The sequence below is a fragment of the Phacochoerus africanus genome, chromosome 2 (genome assembly GCF_016906955.1).
Source record: "Phacochoerus africanus isolate WHEZ1 chromosome 2, ROS_Pafr_v1, whole genome shotgun sequence".
Classification (NCBI taxonomy): domain Eukaryota; kingdom Metazoa; phylum Chordata; class Mammalia; order Artiodactyla; family Suidae; genus Phacochoerus; species Phacochoerus africanus.
In genome coordinates this window covers 237,591,219-237,616,375 of record NC_062545.1, presented here as the reverse complement: position 1 = coordinate 237,616,375, position 25,157 = coordinate 237,591,219, and the positions used below count along the sequence as shown (strand labels likewise).

At 42.2% G+C, this 25,157-nt stretch overlaps 1 pseudogene; it reads left to right on the top strand.

Moving 5' to 3' along the window:
* The first annotated feature begins 8,394 nt into the window (after nucleotides 1-8,394).
* The window catches only part of LOC125120831 (ras and EF-hand domain-containing protein-like), a 61,890-nt pseudogene continuing 45,127 nt past the window's right edge, over nucleotides 8,395-25,157 (top strand).

The window sequence follows — 25,157 nt, the reverse complement described above, 5'->3', positions numbered from 1 at the left end:
GCTGCTCCTGTGTTCTCCTAACTCTCTCTCACATGGTCAGTGTTAACTCAGCCTCTTCTTCAAGTTCATTTGGGAGCAAAACACCCTTCAGTATAAAGGTTTCAGGATCCCTAGAAAGGGCTTATACCACTCTCACAAGTCTTTCCACTGGCTCCCCTAGAGCTTTCACCTCACTGGCTCCCACCTCCATTTTTCTGCCTTCTCTCTCTTCCTCACTGTCTTCCTTACTCACATGTCAGGAGGAAGAAAAACCTATCCCTGTCTATGAAAAGTGGCAGAACTGTCACATGTTATTCTGCAGATTTTTTTCTCCTGTAAGAGTTTATCAACATATTATCCCAAACAAATATGGTTCCCTTCTGGGAGTAATTCTGGTGCCAGATGTTAAGATAATGATTACTTTTACCTCATCATTATTAAATATGCATCAAAATGATAGCACTGTAATAATTATCTGGATTTATCCGTTACCGTTTTTCTAAGAATGTCAAAATTACACTCTGATATCTTTAGATCTTTGCCCTTGTCATCTTTACTCTTTTGCTTTATTGTTATGTTCTGGAAATTTATGTTTATTATGTGTGTTTTAGGAAGTTCCATTTGCTGCCTCAGCCTGGTTGGGAGGGCTGGACCAGTAGGTGGGGAGGGATGGGGTGGCATTAGCGGATGGATATGCAGGGCTAAGGTAAATTTGAGAGTCAAATTTTTGTAAACTTCATAAAAAATACATTTCCCAATCTATTCTAATAAATTTTTGCCCTCTTTCTCCTTTCCGGGGTTTGTTCCTTGGGTAATTATTCTCATGTTAGTGTGGAATGCATGGAATTCAGTTTCTGTACCACCTTAGATTGGATGCAGTTTAAAAACTTTGTAAAAACTGCAGACATTAAGAGAATGTTGATTTTGCCCACTTGTGTCTCTGTCTTTTTTTTTTCTTTTTGGGCCACCCCATGGCATTTGGAGTTCCTGGACCAGGGATCAGATTTGAGCTGCAGTTGTAACCTATGCCACAGCTACGGCAGTGCCAGATCCTTTAATTCACTGTGCCAGGCTGGAGATCGAACCTGTGTCCTGGTGCTGCAAAGCTGTGGATTTGTTTATGCTCTGTTATAAATCCTCATGGTTAGTTCCATTTTATTAAGAAAGTTCTAGCCATCATTAAATATTTTCCAGAAAACATTTTCTGAAAGACTAAATAAGCTTCTCCTCCTTGGTCTCAGCCACCACTCCTTCCAGCTCTACCTCCTTCCTGGGCTGCTCATGTCACATGGGGCATGCAGGCCTGGCTGCTGCCCAGGAGGAACTCAGTGCCTGGGGTGGGGTTGGGCTCACTACATTCTGTAAACAAACAAACAAAAAAATTGTATCTAGGCCCTGAGAAAAAAAAGGCACAAAAAAAGAAAGAAAAAAGATGAAAAAATAAAAAGACTAAACCAAGTTTTCATGGCCTCTCAACAGAAAATAAATTATTTCCTTTGTACTTTGATTTCATGTGAAAGATCAGAAAAAACTACTTTGAAAAACTTAAATGAAATACCTTTCAGCTATTTTGGCCTCTGTCTTTGGAACATTCTTTAGCAGAATTATACAAGCTAAGGAAATAAAAACATTTCAGAAGATAGCAGAGTTGAAGTTATCATTTCAAGTGTCCCATATTTTAAGAATTATTTTATTAGTCCTGGTCCACCCTGTGAGATTTGAGCTCTTTGAATTAAACCTAAGTTTTTGTGATACTCCTTCATGAAATGGGAGAATCCATAGAACAAATACTTTCTTTCTCCTTTCCAGAGTTTGTTCCTTGGGTAATTATTCTTATGTTAGTGTGGAATGCATGGAATTCAGTTTCTGTACCACCTTAGATTGGGGGCATACATAGAAGAAATACTTCTATTTGGGACCCTGGAACTTTTTAGGTTTCAAAACAAAATGAACAAAATATTGGAATAGTCTGAGGAAATTCCTTTCGCTGGTTGTAATTATCTTCTAAAAACTAACTAATAATTTTCTTTTCTTTTCTTTTTATGGCCACACCTATGGCATAGGGAAGTTCCTGGGCTAGAGGTTGAATCCAAGCTGAAGGTGAGGCCTATGCCATAGTTGCAGCAACACTGGAACCAAGCTGCATCTGTGACCTATGCTGCAGCTTGAAGCAATGCTGGATCCTTAAAGCACTGATTGAGGCCAGCAATCAAATCCATATTCTCACAGGGACTATGTCAGGTTCTTAACCCACTGAGCCACAGTGGGAACTCCAATAATTTGCTTATTACTGGAATATATGAATTGAAAACTTAAAATACAAAATACATAATGAAATCTACATTGTTTTGAAAAGTTGTCTCTAGGGGTCTGGCATTCTCAACAATTGTGTTGGTGGGCAGGAATTCTGTTTCACTGTAGAGTGCAAATATGGCCTCTTACATTTTTTTTAAAGCTAACTTTTCATTTTATTCACTCATCTTCTGCAATATTAAAGATTTGCAAATTAGGGAATACATGTGACAACATTAGAAATCCTGATTCTGTATTTCCGATTACTACATTCGTAAAAAAAACAAAAAGATGAATGTCCTAGTTCATTGCTAAGCCGAGACTCTTGAGTATTGGTGAAAAAAGCCTTATTTGAATATCTCATCCTTTGAATTCTGAATTCTATAATGCTTTCCAGAGGAATAGGAACGGCGTTAGAATTTTATAGATCTCCTTCTGACTGATCGAGTTTGTCTCATTTTGTATATCTGGGAATAGAAAATTTAATCTTTTATGGTCTAAAGAAAGAATTAATATTTTAACATCTCATATTACAGAATTGGGAACAACTTTCATGCTACATAGCAATGTACATTTTTCCATTATTTGGATGAATATAAATGTATCTCTGATCTAACAATGTGCAGACTGCACTCCCTAGAGCTAAAAGTAATTTTTGAGTATTTGAGATAAAATTCATAGGCTCTCCTAAGAAAAAAAAATCCATTGTGGTCTTAGAGCATGAGCTCCCTATTGTTAGAATACAAGTTTGGGAAAAAGTTGAGTGTGTCCTAAACAGCTCTAAAATAATTAGTAAATTGATAACAAGGAAATATTGATGTAATTATCATTCCAATATTACCAATATTAAAATGAACATAGCTGCCTAATAGTTGCTTGTAATTATTTATAATTTATAAATTCTGCCTATTTTCAAAAAGGCTTTGGGACTTTTTTGGGTTAAAACTGTGTCCCTGTGCGCTTGCGCGCACACACACACACACACACACACACACACACACACCCCTGCACAATTTAAAATTATACTTAAAAAATTTGTTCAGAAACCAGTCACAGAAAGAGCAGAAATGGAACTGAGGTCAAACCAAGTACCACAGTTTAACACTAAATGTAAGTTGAGCACACTGGCAGGGAAGTAAGATGGAAAATAAGAAATTATTGTCCTTTTTGCCTTCTAATAGGAGGCCTGGCAATTGGTTTTTAGGTTTGGTTTTTTTTTTTTTTTTGCTTTTTAGGGCCACATCCAAGGCCTTATGGAAGTTTCCAGGTTAGGAGTTGAATCTGTGCTGCATCCTGGCCTACACCACAGCCATAGCAACACAGGATCTAAGCTGTGTCTGTGACCTACACCACAGCTCATGGCAATGCTGGATCCTTAACCCACTGAGCAAGGCCAGGGATTGAACCCATGTCCTCATGGTTACTATTTGGGTTCGTTACCACAGAGCTGCAATGGGAACTCCAAAATACTAGATCAAACAAGTAAAACAGCTTGCTTTATCTCATCCAAGAAGGGATATGGTAGGATTCTTTTCCAAATTTGTTTTAGCAATATATTTGATCACAATAGTATCTTTGCATTCTTTTGAGAAACATGCTCTAACAAGTTTATCTCTGACTTTTAAAACCCTGTGCAACCACAATGCAAGCTGATCTTTCTAAAAAGTTGTGTTGATAACTACAGGCAAGCTCAAATGCTGCTCGTCATCTCCAATTCCTTAATAGTTGTTCTGGATGCTAAAATAGAAAAGAAATATTTCCTGTTTCTTTCTTCTCCTCTCTTGTCTCTAATTATTAAAAACTTAGAGACAGATTATATAATCTTGGCCTTCCCTTGACTGTGTTGCTGGGGATATTCAAAAGCTTTCCACAGTACCTTGTGAGGTACTTTAAACACTGAAAAATACAAAAGGCAACCCAACCTAAGATTCTTTTAGGAATCTTTTTTTTTTGCTTTTTATGGCCACACCTGCAGCACATGAAAGTTCCCAGGCTAGGGGGTCTTCTTGGAGCTGCAGCTGCTGGCCTACACCACAGCCACAGCATGGCAGAGTTGAGCTCTGCCTTCGACCTGCACATAGCTGATGGCAACGCTGGATCCTTGACCCACTGAGGGAGGCCAGGGATCGAAACTGTGTCCTCATGGATAGTCAGATTCGTTTCTGCTGAGCCACAACAGGAATTCCCTGGGAATCTTTTTATGGACTGAAGAATCCTTTTAAAATGTGAGTGATTCCTCAACAGAGCAGACTAGAAAGTCCAGAAATAAACTCAATTGCATACAGGAATGTAGTATATGTTAAAAGTGATATTTAAATCCATGAGAAAGAGATCGTCGAATAAATGGTGTTGAGAAAACAAGGTAGACATTCAGAAAAAAATAAAGTTTAATCTGCAACTCACACCTGACCCAAGATAAATTTTAGATGGATCAGAGTTTTAACATGAAAAATAAAACCATGAAAAAGACTAAAAGAGAAAGGAAAAAAACATTTCTGTGGCCTGAGCTGATAAGCGATGTCCTTGTAAGTGACAGGTCACAATGAAATTGTGGAAACTTTGGTGGGAAAAGCAGGATCCAACTTTCCCTGAGGCTGGGAAATGGTATGGTTATGCAGACGAGCTAAAGGATGTTTGATATTTACCTTCTGTCATGACAATAAGGAGCTATTAAGTTAAACATATAATCAAGTGTGGGATATTTGGGGAATAGTAGGAGAGCTGATAGGGACTAAAGGGAGAAATATGTGCATATATAAAGTGGGACCAAATCGAAGAGGATTATGGATGCCTAGATGAAGAGTTACCCTTGGTTCTCTTCTTACGGGGGCACTTCTGCGGGTTGATAACCTAAGGTGCAGGCTTTCTCAACCTCAGGAGTATTGATATTTTTGATCAGATTTATTTATTTATTTTTTTTGCTGTGTCCATGGCATGCAAATGTTTTTGGGCCAGGAACTGAACCCATGCCGCAGTAGCGACCCCAGCCATGGCAGTGAAAACACTGGATCTCTAGCACACTGAGCCATCAGGGAACTCCTCAACTAAATAATTTTTTGATATGGGTCACTGGGCCAACGCCTCATAGGATGTTTAGCAGCATCCCTAGCCTCTACCTACTGGTAGCGTATCACCCTTTTCAAATTGCGACAACCAAAAATGTCTCTAGATATTGCCAAATGTGTCACGGGGAACAAAATTACCACTGATTGAGAAATACTAAACTCCAGAATGACAGAATGATTGGTTTTTAAGGACTGTACAGCTGTGGTTTAGAGAATGAACAGGAGGTTGGCAGGACAGGAGCCTGAGAGAATGTATCAGAAGCTAAGTATGGTCTGTTGTTAAAGCAAGGGCCTCCACTAAAGTACATCTCCCTGTATCCATGACCTTGTATAATCCCCTCTTCCACTGACTTATGGCTTGGCCATGTGACTTGCTTTGATCAGTGGAATATCAATAAACATGGTAAGCTGAAGCTTGAAAAGCATTTGTGCATTGGGAATTAATCTCTTGGAACACTGTCACCATGTGACAAAGCTAGTGTGAGCCTCCTGAAGACACATGTCCAGCTAACAGCCAGCACCAACTTTCAGACCTATGAGTGAGGCACTCTAAGGCCATGCAGCCAAAATAAAGTTAACATGACTACATGATCCCAGGCAAGCCAGTAGAAAAACCGCTTTACCTGAGCCCTGCCCAAGTGGATGGCAATGAAATTATGCAAACAAAATGGTTGCTGTTTTAAATCACTAGGGGTTTGTTGTTATGCAGTGACAGATAACTGTTATGGTAGGTCTGGAGTAGATTAAAATCAGTGGAAATGAGATGTATACAGAGACATTTGGAATAATCCATATTTCTTGATGAGTCTTTAATGAAGAGGCTTATTGAAAGGACAAAGCAGGTCAAAGAATATAAGAATTTAGAATTAAGTGCAAAAGTCAGAGTGAGTTAAAGGAAGGAAGTTGCATGAGCAGTCTTCAGGAAAGCACTTCTGCCTAAACAGTTAAAAAACATGACTAACTCGGAGTTCCTGTCGTGGTGCAGTGTTAACGAATCTGACTAGGAACCATGAGGTTGCAGGTTTGATCCCTGGCCTCGCTCAGCGGGTTAAGGATCCGGCATTGCCATGAGCTGTGGTGTAGGTTGCAGACGCGGCTCGGATCCCATGTTGCTGTGGCTCTGGTGAAGGCCGGCAGCTACAGCTCCGATTTGACCCCTAGCCTGGGAACCTCCATATGCCGTGGGAGTGGCCCAAGAAAAGGCAAAAAGACAAAAAAAAATATATGACTAACTCATCTATTTTGAAAAATACAGATCTTTATTCATTGCTAACAGAATAATGATAAGATTTCAAAGATTCAGTTTCATATATATATTTGTAAAGCTTTAAAGACAGTCCCAGGCTAGCCACTTTTTAGTTTGTATGGTAAAACCAATCTTTAAACAGGAGAGCCCATAAACTCAATATCAGTAACAATTTACATTGCACTAATAAAATTCATTTCAGTGTATTAGCTATCTGCTTATATAGAACTACATTCACTTAGCAATTAGATTGCTAAGACCAGAACTTCTTAATAGGAAGCCTCTCATAATTTACCAGTTAAATTTACAAATGATGATTATCAGTGGCATTTACAGCTTAATAGAGGCTGCTAGTGTTGACATTATTTATTGCACTATTCAAGAAGAAACAGTTCCTCAAATGTTTAGCACTTAGCTTTCTGTTTAAGAACACCACCTTGAGGAAATGTGTCTATTAAATCCACTATTTTTTTCTTATATTAAAGTAACAAGCAATAAAGAGAACCCAGAATTAGAATAAATGGAAGAGTCATAACTAACAGAAATGGAAATAAATAAAAGTCTAAAAGGTGGAGGGAATTGATGTGAATAAGGTAAAAATAACCCAAATGAATTTTCTGCTATGAGAATCACCAGAGGGAACACAAACATTAAGTCATATGACAGAGTGAAGGTCTCTTGAAAATTAGACAAGATTTGTAAAAAAGAATAAGATTGGATGAATTTTAAAGATCTAATACGCATTAAGCAGTCAGTATTAAGGAAACAATAGCATCCTTGAAATAAGTGTTAAAGATCAAAGTGTAGGGAGTTCCTGTCGAAGCTCAGCGGATTAAGAACCTGACAGAGAGTCCACCAGAATGCATGTTCGATCCCTGGCCTCGCTCAGTGGGGTTTTGTGGTATAGGCCAGGCAGCTGCAGCTCCTATACTCCTAGCCTGGGAACTTCCATATGCCGCAGGTGCTGCTCTAAAAAGAAAGACAGAAAAAAAAAAAAAGTCAAAGGGTAACATGCATCTGCATATATAATTTCCATAAGATTTGTTTAAAGGAAAAATAAAGCTACCTCCGTCCTTTTAAAATATTGCTGCCTGCGGGAGTTCCCGTCGTGCCGCAGTGGTTAACGAATCCGACGAAGAACCATGAGGTTGCGGGTTCGATCCCTGGCCTTGCTCAGTGGGTTAAGGATCCGGCATTGCCATGAGCTGTAGGGCAGGTTGCAGACGCAACTCGGCTCCCGCGTTGCTGTGGCTCTGGCGTAGGCCGGTGGCTACAGCTCTGATTCGACCCCTAGCCTGGGAACCTCCATATGCCGCGGGAGCGGCCCAAGAAACAGCAAAAAGCCAAAAAGCCAAAAAGCCAAAAAGCCAAAAAAAAAAATTGCTGCCTGCCAAGGATTTTGGTTATTAATTTCCTCTTAGGTTGAGGAGACAAGGAATGAGAACATTTATTTCTATCTGACGATTCGAAGGTCTTTGTGATTCCTACTGTGCCTTAACTTAGTTGGACGGACATGCATTAAAGAAAGCCAGTAATATTAGAGAATGAGGTCTTCTGGTAAATCTTGTACTTTGGTCTGTGAGAAGTTACCCAATTTTCCGAAATCAGAAAAGAATAACGTCAACCAATTTGGAATCCTACTCCTACCTTCTTTTCCCTTTTCTGTTCATTCGGTTAATTAGCGCCCTACGCTCAGGACTAAGTTCATTGACGGGAGCATTGTAAGCCCCAAAGGTCCTGACAATGCTACTTCCGACTCCCAGCCTAACCCCTCCAACTCTCAGATTTCCCAGACCCGGGCTCCAAAGCCCCATGCGTAAAGCACAGCCGGGCTCCCTGAGGTGTGGGAACCCGAGCTGGGCTCTCCTCCTACTACTCAAGGCAGAGTCGGCCCCTGGGGGTAGACGCGTGCGGCCGCAAGGGGCGCTCAGTCTTGGGCGGGCACTGCTACGCCTTGCGAAGGGACAGGAGCGCGCCCATACCGCTCGGCTGAGCGCAGTGCCGCGTTGGAGGGCACCTTCCTGACCCATCCAGGAGTCTCGCCCTGCCCGGACATAACAGCCATTGGTCTAGAGAGCCCGACTCGCCGAACTCGCCGCGGCTCCCTGCGGCGTCAGGTGGCCCCAGTCTCCCCGCTGTCGCCTAGCCAGAGCGGGCCACGCGCGCCGTTGCACTCCAGAAAGGACGGAGGCGGACGAAGACCTGGAGGAACTGGCTCGGCTGCGCTCCGCCTTCGCCGTCTGCGATGCGACGGCGCGGGGTGCCAGGAGCGTGAGGAGTTCAGCCCGCGGTGAACGGAGCTGCAGGTGTGGACGGTGAACGCAGAGGCCGTGTTCCAGTGGCTCAGCGCCCGCCCCTGCCAAGAGTTCGTGCGCTGGGGGCAGTGCCTGGGCAGGGGCCGCGAGAACTAGTGCTCATCGCGGCCCCGGCGGTGTTGGACCCCGGAGACAGCAAAGACTACGAGGGGGACGACCACTTGGCGGCGGCGCTGGCCGCCCCTTGGGACCCGGTGAGCCTGGGCGGAGCTTGGCAGGATTTCCAGGCGCGACTCGGGAACGAGGCCAAGTTCATCTCTAGGTAGGTGTGTGGTTTGGAGAGCAGGTGCTTCCTGCCCTGCCTGGAGTGCGGCCATCTCTCCCTCTTACTGCGAAGTGCGGAGACCCACTGGACCCTACTCTAAGTTGCTTCTTTTCTTCATTCACCGACTCCTTTAACTTTTCCAAGATGAGATCCTTTAGTGTTAGAGTTTAGGAGACAGTTTTCATTGCTCATATCTGAGCCGTCTTGCAAAAGGCACTTTGTTACACAGGTCAGTGTGAAAACCGCAGCGTCCGGAGATTCTTCTGCGATAAAAGGTTAAAAGTGCTCCCCAGTTCTCAGTGACTTAAATCACGGGCTGCTCCAGGCCTCCAGGCTGCACCCAGAGGGCACCCCTAAGCGGTGATAGTAGTGGAGCCCACCTGTTAGTTAATTTGGCATTCTCTATTGTAGTTTTTGTATTTGTTGTTTTCCTGCTACTATGTAGAAAACAAGACAATTGTGCATTTGTATTCCTGCACAAATATTCATTGATGCCTACTATGTGCTAGACATTTTACAAGTTCATTCGTTTAATTTTCAGAATAACCTTGGGCCCATAGACTTTCCTATCTCTGATGGAGAAATTTAGACTTAAAACCTAAAGTACTTGCCCAGTTAATAAAAGAGCAGCACTTAATCCCAGATGTTGTGAGCTGAAAAATTCTTAGGTTTTTATACCACAGAATAAAATGACAAATTATGATAAACTCTCATAGCTCCCACAGAGATAACATCAAATTACTTAATTCTCAGGTGAAAGGGGATGCCTGCAGATTCAGGGCATGGAGAGAAATATACTCAGGTTTTACTGAGGTTAATTTGCTTCTGTCTCTTCCTGGAGTCAGGGTATATCGAGCTAGTTTCACTTCTTCCTCAGGTGCTGTCAACGTGTTCATACTATAACATTTTTTTTTGCCCTCTGGATATTCATTGACATTTTATGAATCTCTGAGGGTGTTATTATTAGGCATATCTGAAAGGCATCATTTTGGTTGGCAGTTCATGTATTTGAGACCTAAGGCTAAGAAAAGGAAATAGCTCCAGAAGGCAGCAGTGACCTGCAGGGCTGGGAGTCCTCACTGCCTCCTCTGCTTGCTCAGCTTCTCCCTCAGTTTTTGAAAGTTCAGGAAGTGTTCGATATGGAAAGTGATTCATTGCAGAATAAGAGGGATGGTGTCTAGAAAGTGGGTGTGATACCCATCTTTTCTGTTGTTTACAAATGCATAAAAATGCAGTGTCGGAGTTCCCTTTATGGCTCAGCGGTTAACAAACCCAACTAGGATCCATGAGGATGAGGGTTCAGTCCCTGGCCTCAGTGGGTTAAGGATCTGGTGTTGCTGTGAGCTGTGGTGTAGGTTGCTGACATGGCTCAGATCCCCGCATGGTTGTGGCTGTGGAGGAGGCTGGCAGCTGTAGCTCTGATTCAACCCCTAGCCTGGGAACTTCCATATACTTCGGGTGCAGCCCTAAAAGAAGCCAAAAAAAAAAAAGCAGTGTCTCCACCAGGGAAGTAGAAAAACTTAAAAGTTGCTGTAGGAAATATACTTTGAATCATCTTTCATCTGTAACTTGGTTAGGTCCAGCTAGCTAAAAAGGTAACGATATTAGGAAAAAAGAGAGTGAGCCTACTCTCATGTTTTACACACACACACACACACACACACACACACACACACACACACACATACTGAACTACTTTTCAGAGTTGTCAAGTCTCAGCAGCATATATTTGACATTTAATCTTTAAATGACCAAAATGACCTTCGTACATTAGCATATAAACCAGGCTTAATGTTATTGGGGACATTCTTATCACAGTGCCTTTCCAACTCGTCAGAAGTTATTAGATTTAATGGCACTGGTATCACCTGGTAGATTTGTGTCCCCATCTTCTTCGAGATTAACAAGCACAGTATTTGCCATCCTATACTTGTTTAAGTGGGATAGAACTGAGTTGCTGCTTCGGATTGTAACCATGGCAGCTGTTAGCTGTTTTGGTAAATTGGGTTGCTTCTCTTCCACTTCCTCCTACAGCTGTTCACCTTCCCTCCCTCCCATTCAAATGTGATTAAGACCCTTTATTATTGACAGTGCCATTGCCATTATTAAGCCAAATTAATCCTGCAAACATTACTGAGTGCCTGTTTTGTGCCAGGCACTGTCTTACTGTCCTAGGTCCCTGGGGACAAAGGAAAGCAGGAGATGTAGTTTATGCCCTCAACAAGTTCACAGTGTGGGGGAAACACTTGAAACTTCCTTGAAGAATTTGTAAAGGCCAGAGACTTTTTTGCAGGAAACTCCATGTAGTGTGAGCATAGCCTGACAGACTGCCTGCAAGCAGGAACTTTCTTTGAAGTGTTGAGTTTTTAATCTTTAAAAAAAATCACATATTTCTTCATTTTACTCTGTAATATACTGAGGCTTGTTTGAACATAAAGTATTATATTTTCTTCCAGGGGAAGAATCGTCTCTCTGGGAATGTGTGCTACTTCAGCTGGTGGCTTAGTTTCCCACCTGGTGTTCTGTCTTCCCTGTCCCTTCCTATCCTGGAGGGTATTCATGTACAGTTTGAGGAGAACTGATGACACTTATGAGAATGCTTGGTTCCTGTAGGGGCAAAATGTGGTGGTGATTTCCATTGCATAGATCATTCAAGCTCTTAGATCAAAATACGCAGCCCATTTGGGTTAAGCGCTTCGGTCATGAATAATTGTGATATTAGAAAATAATACTGCGTTGTGAAAGAATAAAAAATGGTCTCTGGGATGTGTTAACACATTCTTAAGTTCGTTTTCTCTTAGAAAACTGAGGGACTCTTTTTCTTAAAGGCTGGGGAGGGGAGCATCCTAAACAGTCATGTGACCCTTTAACCTGAGCCGGGCAGGTGTAAATGGTCCAGAGGGTCAGGATGGGCCCTCAGCCCTTCCTAGTAAGCTGGAACTAGGTCAGCCAGTAGGTGAAGGCATGGCAGTGTAGTTACACAAGAGAATTCCCCAAGGAGAATTGTATCTGGTAAAAAAAAAAAAAAAATTCCATAAAGTGGGGAGATAATGTCTTGGAAGAAACAATGAGTGGACTTGTAATAACCTAGCTTGGCTAATTTCTGGTGCTACGGGCATTATCTTGGTCAAAGGGAGGTTTGTACCCCCAGGTACTCAATAAATGTACTCGATAAATATTTGCTGAATAAATCAAATAAGCTTGTTCTTGCTTCGTATACTGAGAATGCAGTTGGTTTGTGCCATGTGTGTTCTTTCCATTTCTTTGGTTGGTTCCTTCCCTATGCTTCCAAGTTCCTGGGAAGAGTTGGTGTGTTCTGAGATTGGCAAGCAGAGAAGGAGAGTGTGTGGTGTGCCTGTGCATTGGGTGTTTGACCAACGCGGGGGCATGACAGAATTTATCCTCCAGTCAGAGCTGAAGCTTTTCAGAATTTTCTCACTTCCATTTGTAGTGATTTTGAGTGTCATTTGTGGACTGACTCACTCTGATAAATTAACTTAGAGCCCCACATTCTCAGAAACAGAAACACGAGGGTCCAGCTGTTACTGGAACCACAGTGAGTTTGTGACAGGGTACCAGTTTTGCCGCAAGAGCCAGATCAGGGACAGACCCGGGGTGGGGGCCTCTAGTGTAACAAGGGTTAGGGCGACTTGCCAAACAGGGCTGGGATTGTTCAGGCCCCAGAAGTGGACCTCTGTGGTCAGCTGTTGCACATGGGTTGTGCCTTTTTTATGCATACAACATCGAAGAAGAATCTTTTGTTGAATAATTTAGAATCAAGAGATTTAATTGAGAAAAACCAAAACTATCCCTATGCGACCTGTGTATGTGTTATCAGAATGCTGTGTAAAGATTACTAAAATAGAGAGGAAAAGAGCAACAGTTGAGCACCGATCCTACTTAAGTAGGTTAAAAACATGTATCTACCAGTAGGCAGAGGCATAGTGTCAGCACTGGTCAGGGTTCCCTTCACATTTCCCTTTCTTGGGTTCCACTTGAGGGCTTTTTCCTCTGAGGATCTTCTTTTGTCATAGTACAGTTGCTTCACCTGCATGATATGGTGCTTGGCAGGATAGGAAGGGGAGAGAGGAGAGATGGATGCAGAGAGAGAGAGAGAGATAGACACAGAGAGTGGTCTGGAGACAGGGAGTGAGAGAGGGGGACAGGGTGAGAGGAGGCAGGCAGACAAAGAGACATCCATTGATTGATTAGGTTAGTGTCTCTGTTTCCCGTCTCTTCGTACTCAGTGAGTTTATGGGTTTATGGCCCCGAGGCAGCTTGAGTTGTGAGCGTTAAACCAGCTCGTCCCTGTTTGATCTCAGCTCTTGAGTATCTTCCATGTGTGAGCATCTGGATGCTTTTGGACTGTGTTTACAGTGTTTGAAGATAAGTATATACATATATATTTTCATTTAAATGGCCGGTGATATCTGGTATTTGTCCAAGGTGATAAAGATTTGTTTCAACCTTAAGACATGATGGTAGGTTGAATCTCAGTCCCGGAAGAGGTTCAGAGGTGTTTTTGACTGTGTGTGGTGCTTATTATTGGCACAGGCTTTGGTGCCTATCAGTGTGCTAGCCACGGGCTTTCCAGAGATACTCTGCCTTTTGTGCTTTCAGAACTGGAGATGTATCTATAAATACAGATTGAGAGACATAGCTATGTATTTATAGCTATGTCAAGATATATATCTACCTTTGTCTGTCTTTATCTATGTATATATTTTTAAATTCTTGCGGGTCTGTTGCTTTTTGTTTTTTTCTCTTCAACACATCCTCTGTCACAGTTACTTGTGTCATTGCCCCGCTGCTGAGTGGGAGAAACCTGTCTGCTAAAACAACAGCTCTACCTCAGACCTTCCAAACCTTGCTCCTGGGCCCCCTGAAAGAGCCTGTGTGTGGCTTTGTTTTTATGAGCTCTACTTGCAGGACTCTTCTGTTTCTGATATTTGAATCTCATCTCGATGGTCATTTCTTTTTGACTTCCTGGCCCCAGAAAGGTACCCTGGCCTTCCAGTTCAAATTCACAGTCATTTCCCTCCTGTCACTTGGAGCATATAAATGTCTTTACCTGTTTCTTCCCTGGTCACAGGATCTTCTTTCATTTGTAAAATGGAAGCAGCTGGATCAGGCTAATTGGTCTTAAAGTCTGCAGGCTGACCAGGGAGAGAAAGCTTTTAGATGATGGAAGAGGTTAAGATACTGTAGTGATTCTGCTTTTTTCTCCTAAGAATATATATGTGTTCTTGCTTCATGTGTAGCTTGTTCAAGCTTAGGTAGCACCTGACTTCAGTACATGGATGGGAGGGAGAAATGGGAAGAGATGATCCATCGTGGGTGTTTGGGCTACTCCTGTCTGACCCTGTTGGTTTCGTCATGTCATAAAATGGAAAGTAAACGCTATTTCCCAGAGAAGAACTGTAATGATGGAGCCAAACATATGATTTATTTATTTGTCTTTTTAGGGCCATACCTGCAGCATATGGAGGTTCCCAGGCTAGGGGTTGAATATGAGCTGTAGCCACCAGCCTAAGCCATAGCCACAGCAATGCCAGATCTAAGCGGCGTCTGCGATCTACACCATAGCTCATGGCAACACCGAATCCTTAACCCACTGAGCAAGGCCAGGGATCGAACCTGCACCCTCATGGTTCCTAGTCGGATTTGTTTCCATTGTGCCATGACAAGAACTCCACATATGATTTCTTTGAAATTAGTTCCTCAAAAAACAGTTTCATTGCTTCAACTGGTAAATATTTGGGGTCTTCCAAATTATAACTACTTTTGTCAGAGTAATCATAAAGAGATAAAAGTGAATTTTAAACCTTAAGACTGTACATCTTCTAAAAACAAGATATGTAGATGAAGTAGCTCAAACATATTTCTTTAATTCTTTCTCTAATTCCTCAGTATTCATGTGTCTGCCCGTGTCCCAGGCTCTGGAGTGACCCTGACCTTCAAGGAGCTTATTGTCTCACCTTTTTAAAGGAGTTTCTGATACCTGAAGGACCTGAGATGCAGCATAATAAATGGAAAAATACCTCTGGGTACAACTCCAGACTATGGACATTTCATGTCAAGAGTGTTTGTCAAATCAGGGGCCCTTCTAATCTCTACTTGTATACTTGAGAATCTAGGGAGACGGGACATTTTCATTTTCCCTTTATGTTATCATTATTTGATAATATAATACAAACTAATTTGAGCACATTCGCAATCACCAGGATGACTCTTACGTGACAGTCTTGGCCACGCCGTTTCAAACCTGACTCTGCGTTTCAGATCATCTGTGTGGCATCTGCAGCCCTATGTTCCTCTTCATGGACTAATGAGGAAGGTACTTTGGTGGCTTAGTGTAAACGACATGTCCATGTAAACTGAAAGTGACTGACACCAAGTGTTGAGCTGTTCGTGTTCTCAGTAGAAAAGTGTTGGGGGCATGGGGTTTTGATCCTGTAAGTGTGGCTCAAAAGCACAGCACACAAGCTGCCAGAAGTTATTAACATTGACTGTGGGCCTGTAGGTTCAGTAGACCTGCACCCCTTATTGGATTGAATGAATGTTGCTAATTCTCACTCCACTGATTTTGCAAATGTGTGTTGCTCAATATTTTGGAGCTATAAGTATAAGGAGTTTATATTTGGTTTATGTTTATTCCTAGTTAAGTAACATGATATAAACAATATTTACATCAACTCTGGAATCCATAGGAGATAAGTAATAAGGTCTACATGTTAATCAAGTGTGAGGAATACACTTCTAAAAGGGCTAGAACTATACAAGATTGAAAACATTCGTTTTTCCATTTTTCCTGGCTTACTGATCTTGTCCTTCATTTAAACTGAGGCCATAATATTGTGGAATAAGTTCTTAAATTGCTCTCAGTCCTAAGGGTCATCTTTGTCATTTGCCCACAGAAGAAACTCTTCTCACCTTTTTCCTATGTCATTTGTTCCTTCATTTAAAAATCTTTTTTTTTTTTTTCTTAGGGCTGCACCCACAGCATATGGAGGTTCCTAGGCCAGGGGTCCAATCGGAGCTGTAGCTGCTGGCCTACACCACAGCCACAGCAACATGAGATCCAAGCCACATCTGTGACCTACACTGCAGCTCAAGGAAATGCCGAATCCTTAACCCACTGAGTGAGGCCAGGGATCATAGATGCTAGTCGGGCTCACTAACTGCTGAGCTGCGATGGGAACTCCCATTTTTTTCATTGTATCCACATGTGCCTGGAACTGTGCAAGGAAGAGGTTGCTTTAAAATAGTAAAAAAAAAATCAATGTTTCTTGGCCGGTTGCTCTCTTTCCAGAGATAAAGGCACCAGTGAGTAATGACCAGGAAGAATCACGGGGTGGGTAGTCTAGGTCAGACATCAAGCAGATTAGCTGAATTCGGGGAGCCTTCTTTCTCGTCAATAGAGAAGTTATCTCCATTTATCTTTTGTGGTGGTTTTACAGTTTCAGGAAGAGGGCGTCGAGGCCCTGGTCAGGTTATCTCCAGCTTCCCATCTCTTGCCATCCCATGGGCTGTGTCTGATGTAATGGCGGGAAGCTCACAAACTCCAAGGCCTCTGGGGCCAGGCAGGTAACATTGACCTGGTAGAGTGGAGTTGGGGCCCAGGACCAGCCTCTGCTTCATCTACTTGGGGGTACAGACAGCTGCTTCCATGCAGGATGTAGGTCCAGTGTTGCCAGTGATGCCACCTTAGAAAGGATGGTGAAAAAATCCAGATTTTAAGTAGAATTTTCCCATTTTGCATACTCAGTGAACATCAAAGCACAGAGGTAGAAAAGATACTGTTTTCAGGTTTGCAGCCCCTGTTTCCTACCTGTGAATATGTCCTGGTAAATTCACGTGTCAGGTGTGACCTTGCTTTGAAGGTCCATGTTCATGTGAACACGGGGTCCTGTGACACCCTAACTTAGAACTTTCATATCATACCACTTCTTCCCCTTCCCAATTTGTGGGGTAGTATATTGATTCGGAGATCTTCTATCTTTACTCTCTCTCTTTTTTTTTTTTTTTTGGCTCTTGGATGTTCTTGAATTTTTAGAGTTAACTTGTTCAAGGCTCAGCAGATGTTGCTGTACCATATTTTCTGCATCCGAGTATGCTGCCCTGATTGGTGTGTCCTTGGGGGAGGAAGGCTGAGCACGCAGGTGTCCAGAACACCTTTTACCCTAATGTTTTTCTTTTTCTTCACTTGAAGCTGCACGTTCTTGTCTGTCACAGTTTTAAAACATATAAAAAAAATCAATTGGAATGGAATGATTTTTGATTCAGAGTAAGGGAGTTGGGTGATGAGAGGTCGTGTTTTTGGGTACCACAGTGGTATTTCCTTTCATTGTTGGAAAATTTTGTCCTTCAGGCAAAAAAAAAAAAAAAAAAAGAAAAAAAAAAGAAAAAATGATGGGGATGAAAAAATCCTCAACCTCACTAACTGCCAGAGAAATGCAGATCAAAACCACAATGAAATACCGCCTCATACCTGTTCGGATGGCCCTTATCAAAAACAGAGAAGATAATAAGTGCTATGAGGATGTGGAGAAATAGGAGCTTTTATACAGTGTCGGAATGTGAAGTGGTGCAGCCACTATGGAAGACTGTATGGAGACTCTTCTAAAAAAAGTTAGCAATGGCACTGCTGTATGATCCACCCTCCCACTTCTGCATGTGTATCCAAAAGAATTGAAACCAGGATCTTGAAGAGATGCCTGTACTCCCATCGTCACTGCAGCTGTGTTCACAATAGCCAAGAGGTGGAAACAGCGTAAGTGTCCATTGACAGATGAATGGTGAATGGATAAACACGATGGGGTATATACATACAATGGAATGTCACTTGGCTTTAAAAAAGGAACGACTTTCTGTGGCATGTGACAACATAGATGGACCTTGAGAAGATTATGCGAAGTGGAATATTCAAGGTACGGAAAGACCAATAACGTATAATTCTACTTTATGAGATATCTAAAGCAGCCAACTCTTAGAAAGTAGAGTGGTGGTTGCCAGGGGTCAGGGATCACTGTTCTGTGGGTTATGGAGGTTCAGTGGTTTAATATGAAAAAGCTCCAGAGATAAAGTGCTGTATAGCGTAATGTGTGTGTTGGCAACAACACTTTTCTTCAGGGTTTGTGAAGGCGTTCTTGCTGTGGCACCGTGGTTAAGGATCCAGCATTATCTCTGCAGCGGCTCAGGTCACTGCTGAGGTGTGGGTTTGGTCCCCGGCTCAGCATAGTGGGTTAAAGATCTGATGTTGCCTCTGCTGAGGTGTAGGTTGCAGCTGCCACTCGGATTCAATCCCTGGGCCCAGAATTTCCACATGCTTCAGGTGCGGTGCCCCCCAAAAATGTTTATGAAGAAGATAGATTTCATTTTACATGTTTCTTCACCATAAGAAAAGCAAACATTATGAACACATGAAACTTCTTTTTTTACAGAGATGATAAATTGGGACAGCCACAAAAGCTCTGTGTCTTGTGTCTTTTTGGATCAGTCCCAAACACAGGCTCCATCAAGTGTTGCCCAAATACAGGCTCCATCAAGGGTTGCACCTGTTGTTTTTCGGTGACTGAGCAGAAACACTCAAGGTAATTACATGCTGATTGCTCCCTCCCACCATACATACTCTGAGGGCATCCAGTCTGCTCACGTTTTTCAAAACTTATTTTTGGGGCATTTTTGGGAATATTCAGCCATGATACTCCCTTGTGATCATTTATGACTATGCAATTGTGCATTTATGTTCATCAGTGAAATTAGCCGGTAATTTTCTTTTTTTGTGGTATCTTTGTCTGGTTTTGGTATCAGAGTGATGGTGGCCTCATAGAATGAATTTGGGAGTGTCCGTTCCTCTGCAAGTTTTTGGAATAGTTTCAGAAGAAGACGTGTTAGCTCTTCTCTAAATGTTTGATAGATTTCACCTGTGAAGCCATCTGGTCCTGGACTTTTGTTTGTTGGAAGTTTTTAAATCATAGTTTCAATTTCAGTACTTGTGGTTTGTCGATTCATCTTTTCTATTTCATCTTGGTTTAGTCTTGAAAGATTGTACTTTTCTAAGAATTTGTCCATTTCTTCTAGGTTTTCTGTTTTATTGACATATAGTTGCATGTATTAGTCTCTGATGATCCTTTGTATTTCTGTGATGTCCGTTGTAACTTCTCCTTTTTCACTTCTAATTTTATTGATTTGAGTCCTCTCTCTTTTTTTTTTTTTGATAAGTCTGGCTAAGGATTTATCAATTTTGTTGATCTTTTCAAAGAACCAGCTTTTAGTTTGATTGATCTTTTCTATGGTTTTCTTCATTTATATTTCATTGATTTCTGCTCTGATCTTTTTGATTTCTTTCCTTCTGCTAACTTTAGGTCTTTTCTCTCATTGGCTGCTTTTGATGAAGTAAAGATAAAGTTAGGTTGTTTATTTGAGCTTTTTCTTATTTCCTGAGGTGGGTTGTATTGCTATAAACTTCCCTCTTAGAAATGCTTTTGCTGCATCCCATAGGTTTTGGAGTGTGGTATCTTTGTTGTCATTTGCTTCTAGGTATTTTTAAATTTCCTCTTTGATTTTTTCAGTGGTCCATTGGTTGTTTAGTAGCATGTTGTTTAGTCTCCACGAGTTTGTGTTTTTTGCAGTTTTTTACTTGTTGTCGACTTCCAGTCGTATAGCCTTGTGGTTCGAAAAGATGCGTGATATGATTTAAGTTTTCTTAAAGTTAGTGAGGCTTAATTTGTATCCCAGAATGTGGTCAGGCTTAGAGAATGTTCCATGTGCGCTTGAGGGGAATGTGTATTCTGCTGCTTTTGGATACGACTATGCAATTGTGGAGCATGCTCAAGTGGCCATTTTGTTGTAATGGTGTCTCTGACCTAGAGTGTTTTTTTTGTTTTTGTTTTTGTTTTTGTTTTTGTTATTTTAGGGCAACACCCGCGGCATATGGAGGTTCCCAGGCCAGAGGTCCAATCAGAGCTACAGCTGCTGGCCAACGCCAGATCTGAGCCGCATCTTCGACCTACACCACAGCTCATGGCAACTCCACATCCTTAACTCATTGAACGAGGCTGGGGATCAAACCCACAACCTCATGCTTCCTAGTTGGATTTGTTTCTGCTGCGTCACAACGGGAACTCCCTGGAGTGGTTTTTCTAAATGTATGGTTAGAAAACTAAAAAGTGTAAATGTGTTAGTCATTCTGAAATCTGAACGCTGTGGTGGAAATGTCCCCTGCCACGAGCCTCCTGTGACTGCTGGTCCTGAGGGAGAGGGTCGTGGGAGGTTGTAGCAGCACATGCTGACTGGTTACCTCTCTCCTTAGGCTTGATGTCTGTGTGATTTTATCCCCTGATGTGACACAGTCCTATAGAACAAAGTTACAGTCTGCTCTGACTGAGATGGAAGAATTTCTGAGGCGTCAACTGACATTTGCTTAGAAAATCCATGTTTTAGGGCTTTCATATATCATATTTCCTGACGGACATGCCATAAACTAGTGTTTGTATTTGTGATGCAAATGCTTTTTCTTTTCCTCCTTGGGGATCTGTTGGCATAGCATGTACTTCAGTCTGGTAGATACGGTTAGCTTGGGGATGTTAATGAATAAATTATAGTGCATGCATTTCTGCTCTAATACAGAATTTGCATTCCAGAAAAATCTAATATTCTGTTACTTGGGCTCAGAGCGCGGCATGTTGGGAAATGCAACTTCTGCTTTTGCATCATTCACCTCTTGACCTAGGGGACAAGCTCATTGATGCTATAGGAGCATGTACTGTGGCAGAGCAGTCCTCGTCTTGAATACAGATTCATGGGAGGCTAATGCAAGGCACCAAGCCAGAAATGACTGTTAGATCGATTCTGTGTGTACAGATCCAGAGGTTTATGTTGGTCTAAAAATATAATGCAGGAAGTTCCCATCATGGCTCAGAGGTTACAAAAACAACTAGTATCCATTAGGATGCGGGTTTGATCTCTGACCTTGCTCAGAGGGTTAAGGATCCAGCATTGCCATGAGCTGTGGTGTAGGTTGCAGATGCTGCTTGGATCCCGCATTGCTGTGGCTGTGGTGTAAGCTGGTGGCTACAGCTCTGATCCGACCCCTAGCCTGGGAACTTCTGTATGCTGTGGGTATGGCTCTAAAAAGGCCAAACAAACAAACAAACAAAAAGATAATGCATTGCCTCTTTCTTAAGAGATTATAGTGCATAAGCTGTCTTCAGGCTGAAATCTATTCACAAAAGTCCTCAGATCTATTAGGCCGTTACAATCCTAATGAACCCTGGCAAGAATTAAAATGTTACATTATAGGTGAGCATTTGGGCCCTTAAAAAGTGAACTATTCTGTTGAATAATATTTAAAATTGAAGTTCTTATTCAGCAGCTGAATAGGAATTCAGTTCTTATTGAATTCAACTTATTCAACTAGGTAAGATGAATAATTTTACTCAACTCTTTGAAGCACATATATTCACTGTGAAGCTGGTACTTGGTTTATGTGATTAACCCCAATAAAGTATGATGATTTAGGTCATTGTGTTAGGTAGGGCTCTCCATAGTAACAAGTAATAAGTAATACAATCTCATAGTAATAAGATGTGTGAGTGTGTGTGTGTGTGTGTGTGTGTATTAATTTTAGGGAATTGGCTTGCATGATTGTGGAGGCTGCAAGTCTGTAATGTGCAGGGTGGACTGGCAGGCTGGAGACCCAGACAAGAGTTGATATAGCAGTTCAAGTCCAAAGGCAGCGGACTGGCAAAATTCCTTCTTCCTTGGGGGGTGGTTGATCTTCATTTAAATATCTTCAAACTCAATGGATGAGGCCTGCCCACATTATGGATGGTAATCTGATTTACTCAGGAGTCTAGCTGATTGAAATGTTAACCTCATGTACAAAAGAGCTTAATGGCACAGACATGTATGATCAAATATTTCAGCACTGTGGCCTAGCCACATTGACATATAAAATTAACCATTGCAGCTGCTAAAAATATATTTCAGATACTCTAGTTTTGAGATTCCTGATGGTATGGGAATCAGTTTTGGAGAGATCAGAGAGCATCTTTGATTGCTTCTGTCTTATCAAATATGCTCTAGAAAATTTTCAGGTATTTATTTGAATCTGGAAAAATCCCTATGCATATGTTATATTACCCTTGTACCCCTTCCAAGGGCCTAAACATTTCAAAACCACATAACCAAATTTCTGGGACAGCTTTAAAGTTATTAACATTTTTCTATCTGCCAAGAACAGGCTTGCTCTCCCTGTGTTCAGGCTCTGAGATGCCCCCCTGGGAGAAGAGGGCTTATTCACCCTGGTGTCTATCCCTCTGTTCTCACGCTCCAATCTTCATCAAAATAGCTTTAGCTTCATGCTCAGCCCCTTGAAGAGATATCTTGGGTTTAAGCAGCTTCAGCCACCTGGCAAGTCATGCCAGCACTTCTCATTGCTGCACTTCCCCAGCAGTCTGAGTGCTGGCCTCCCCCCGCCCCCTTTCTTCCTTTCCCTCCTCCCTCTCTCTCCCTTCCTCCCCTCTGCAAATGCTGTGGAACGGTCATGCTAGGAAGTCCAAAGGTGAAATTTTAATGAGAAACAGTACACAAACTCCCTAGAGGAGGAGCAGGTTCTTACTTGACTGTCCCCGGCCACTAGTTTTTGTCCCTGAGTTGGTAGCTGCTAACAATGATGCAGTCCGAGGTACAGGGGTGTCCAGACTGGTCCACCAGATACTGGTCCTAAAACTCAGCCATAATAAAGCCACAAGTTCCACACTTATATTCCCGGGACCAGGCATTACAGCTCCTAGGAGCTTGGCAGACACTGGTTGTAAATTGCATTTTTTCTCGGGCTGTGTAGCTGGAGGCTTCAGACCAGCAGTATTGGCCATACCTGGGAGCTTTTCTAGGCATTCTGACTCTAGGCCCCACCACAGACCCACTGAAGCATCTGTATTTTAACGGATCCCTGGAAGATTTGTGCATGTCTTAAACTCTGCTGAGGAAATGAGAAGTGAGGGTGTTTGTGACCACGTTTGGTGAGGATTTGCTTTTAAAAAGGTAGACAGGGAATTGGGATTGGTGGCATCTCTGCAGTGCCAGGACACAGGTTCGATCCCAGGCCTGGCACAGTGGGTTGATGGATCTGGCATTGCAGCTCTGGCTCAGATCTAGTCCCTGGCCCCCTGGCCTGGGAACTCCATATGCTGTGGGATGCCCTCCCTGACAAAAAGGTAGAAAAGCCCCAGAAAAAAAATCTGGAACTGAGGTAGAAAAGATAAATATCACGTGCTTCAAATTTTGCCTGGGGTTGCCTCTGGTGACTTGAAATCTGAGTTGTGGAGTGTTCCTAATTGAATTCACCATGAAGGTAAGACATTTATCTTCCGTCAAGTATACTGTGTAGTATTTTCTGAATGTGTTCTTCAGAGACACATGCAGAAAAAGGCACAGAGCTTGATGAGCCGCTTGCTGAATCTTCACAGATGGAATGCCTGCATTTTCAGCATCCAGATCAAGACACTGCATATTACTTAGGAGCCCCTGTTCTACCGTCCAGTCACTTCAGCCCCTCCCGGACCCCCAGTCACGATGTTGTGCCCGTTCTTTTCTTTACTACATGGGTTTGGCTTCTTGCACTCAACATTATGATTGTGAACTTGCAGTTGTAGATCTGTCATTTTCATTGCTGTAGAGTGATCACTGTGTGAAGCTATCACAATTTATTCATCCATTTTTCTCTTTGTGGCCACTTGGGTCATTTCTGCTGTGTGGCCCTCACATACCCTGCTGCGATGGGCACTCTGGCACATGCCTCTTGGTAATAAGCATAAGGACTCACCTGGGGCCTTGCTTTTAACCACTTTTGCAGAATGACTTCAGCTCTCCTTGCTAACTCAGGGTCATCATTATGAAGCCGAGTGTCATCCTGGGCTGTGGTGTAATGATATTCCCAGGATTTGTGGGGGTGGTAGTTCAGCTTGGCTTTCTGGGTTCCTGTGTGCACGTTCTGTTCCTGCTGTCAGGCTGCCAGGTTACAATTCACTCTTGTCAGTTCCTCCTTCCTTCCTGGGTACCTTTGTTTGCTAAAGACTCACAAGGCAAAATGATCAGATATACTAGAATTGTGTCTTAAAACTCTCTTTCGAATGCAGATTTTTCCTGTGCCAAGGAGGGCTGTTTCACAGGCTACTGTTCATTCCTTCTGACTTTCAGTCTTCTTTTGGATATTTTGAGGGGCCAGATACATGAGTTTCAGATGGCTAGAATGCTTCTGTCATTTTGAAATTATTATTACTTGCAGTTTTATTCTGTTTATTATTTTTTGTGTAACTCCTTTCCCCCTTTTGTTCATTTTGAAATTTCCCTGAAGAAGACACGGGAGTTCTAAATTATCTTTATAGAAATTACATCATTTAGAAGTATAAGCACAAAACTTGGATTTATATCATTATGAATACACGAGAAATAGGTGTCTAGCCAAGAGTGGGATGGTCTTAGGCTGAGATGAAGCCACAGGAGTCTGGCAAGATATGGGCTTGCATTTGTGTGTTGGGTCCTCAGCCCAATGGTTGGTCGTGGACATTTTTTTTTTCATTGTTTAAAGTTTCATGGAAGTATAGTTGATTTACAATGCTGCGCCATTTTCTGCTGTACAGCAAAGTGCCCCAGTCATTTATCATATATACACATTCTTTTGATTATATTATCTTCTATTATGGTCTATCCCAAGAGATTTATTTATTTATTTATTTATTTATTTATTTATTTATTTATTGGCTTTTTGGACCGTACCCGCAACACATGGAGATTCCCAAGCTGGGGTCAAATGGGAGCTGTGGCCGTAGGCCTACACCACAGTCAGTGTAACACCAGATCCGAGCCATGTTTGCGAACTATACCACAGTTCTTGGCAGCATTGGATCCTTAACCCTCTGAGTGAGGCCAGGGATCGAATCTGCACCCTCATGGATTCTAGTCAGAGTTGTTTCTGCTGAGCCACAATG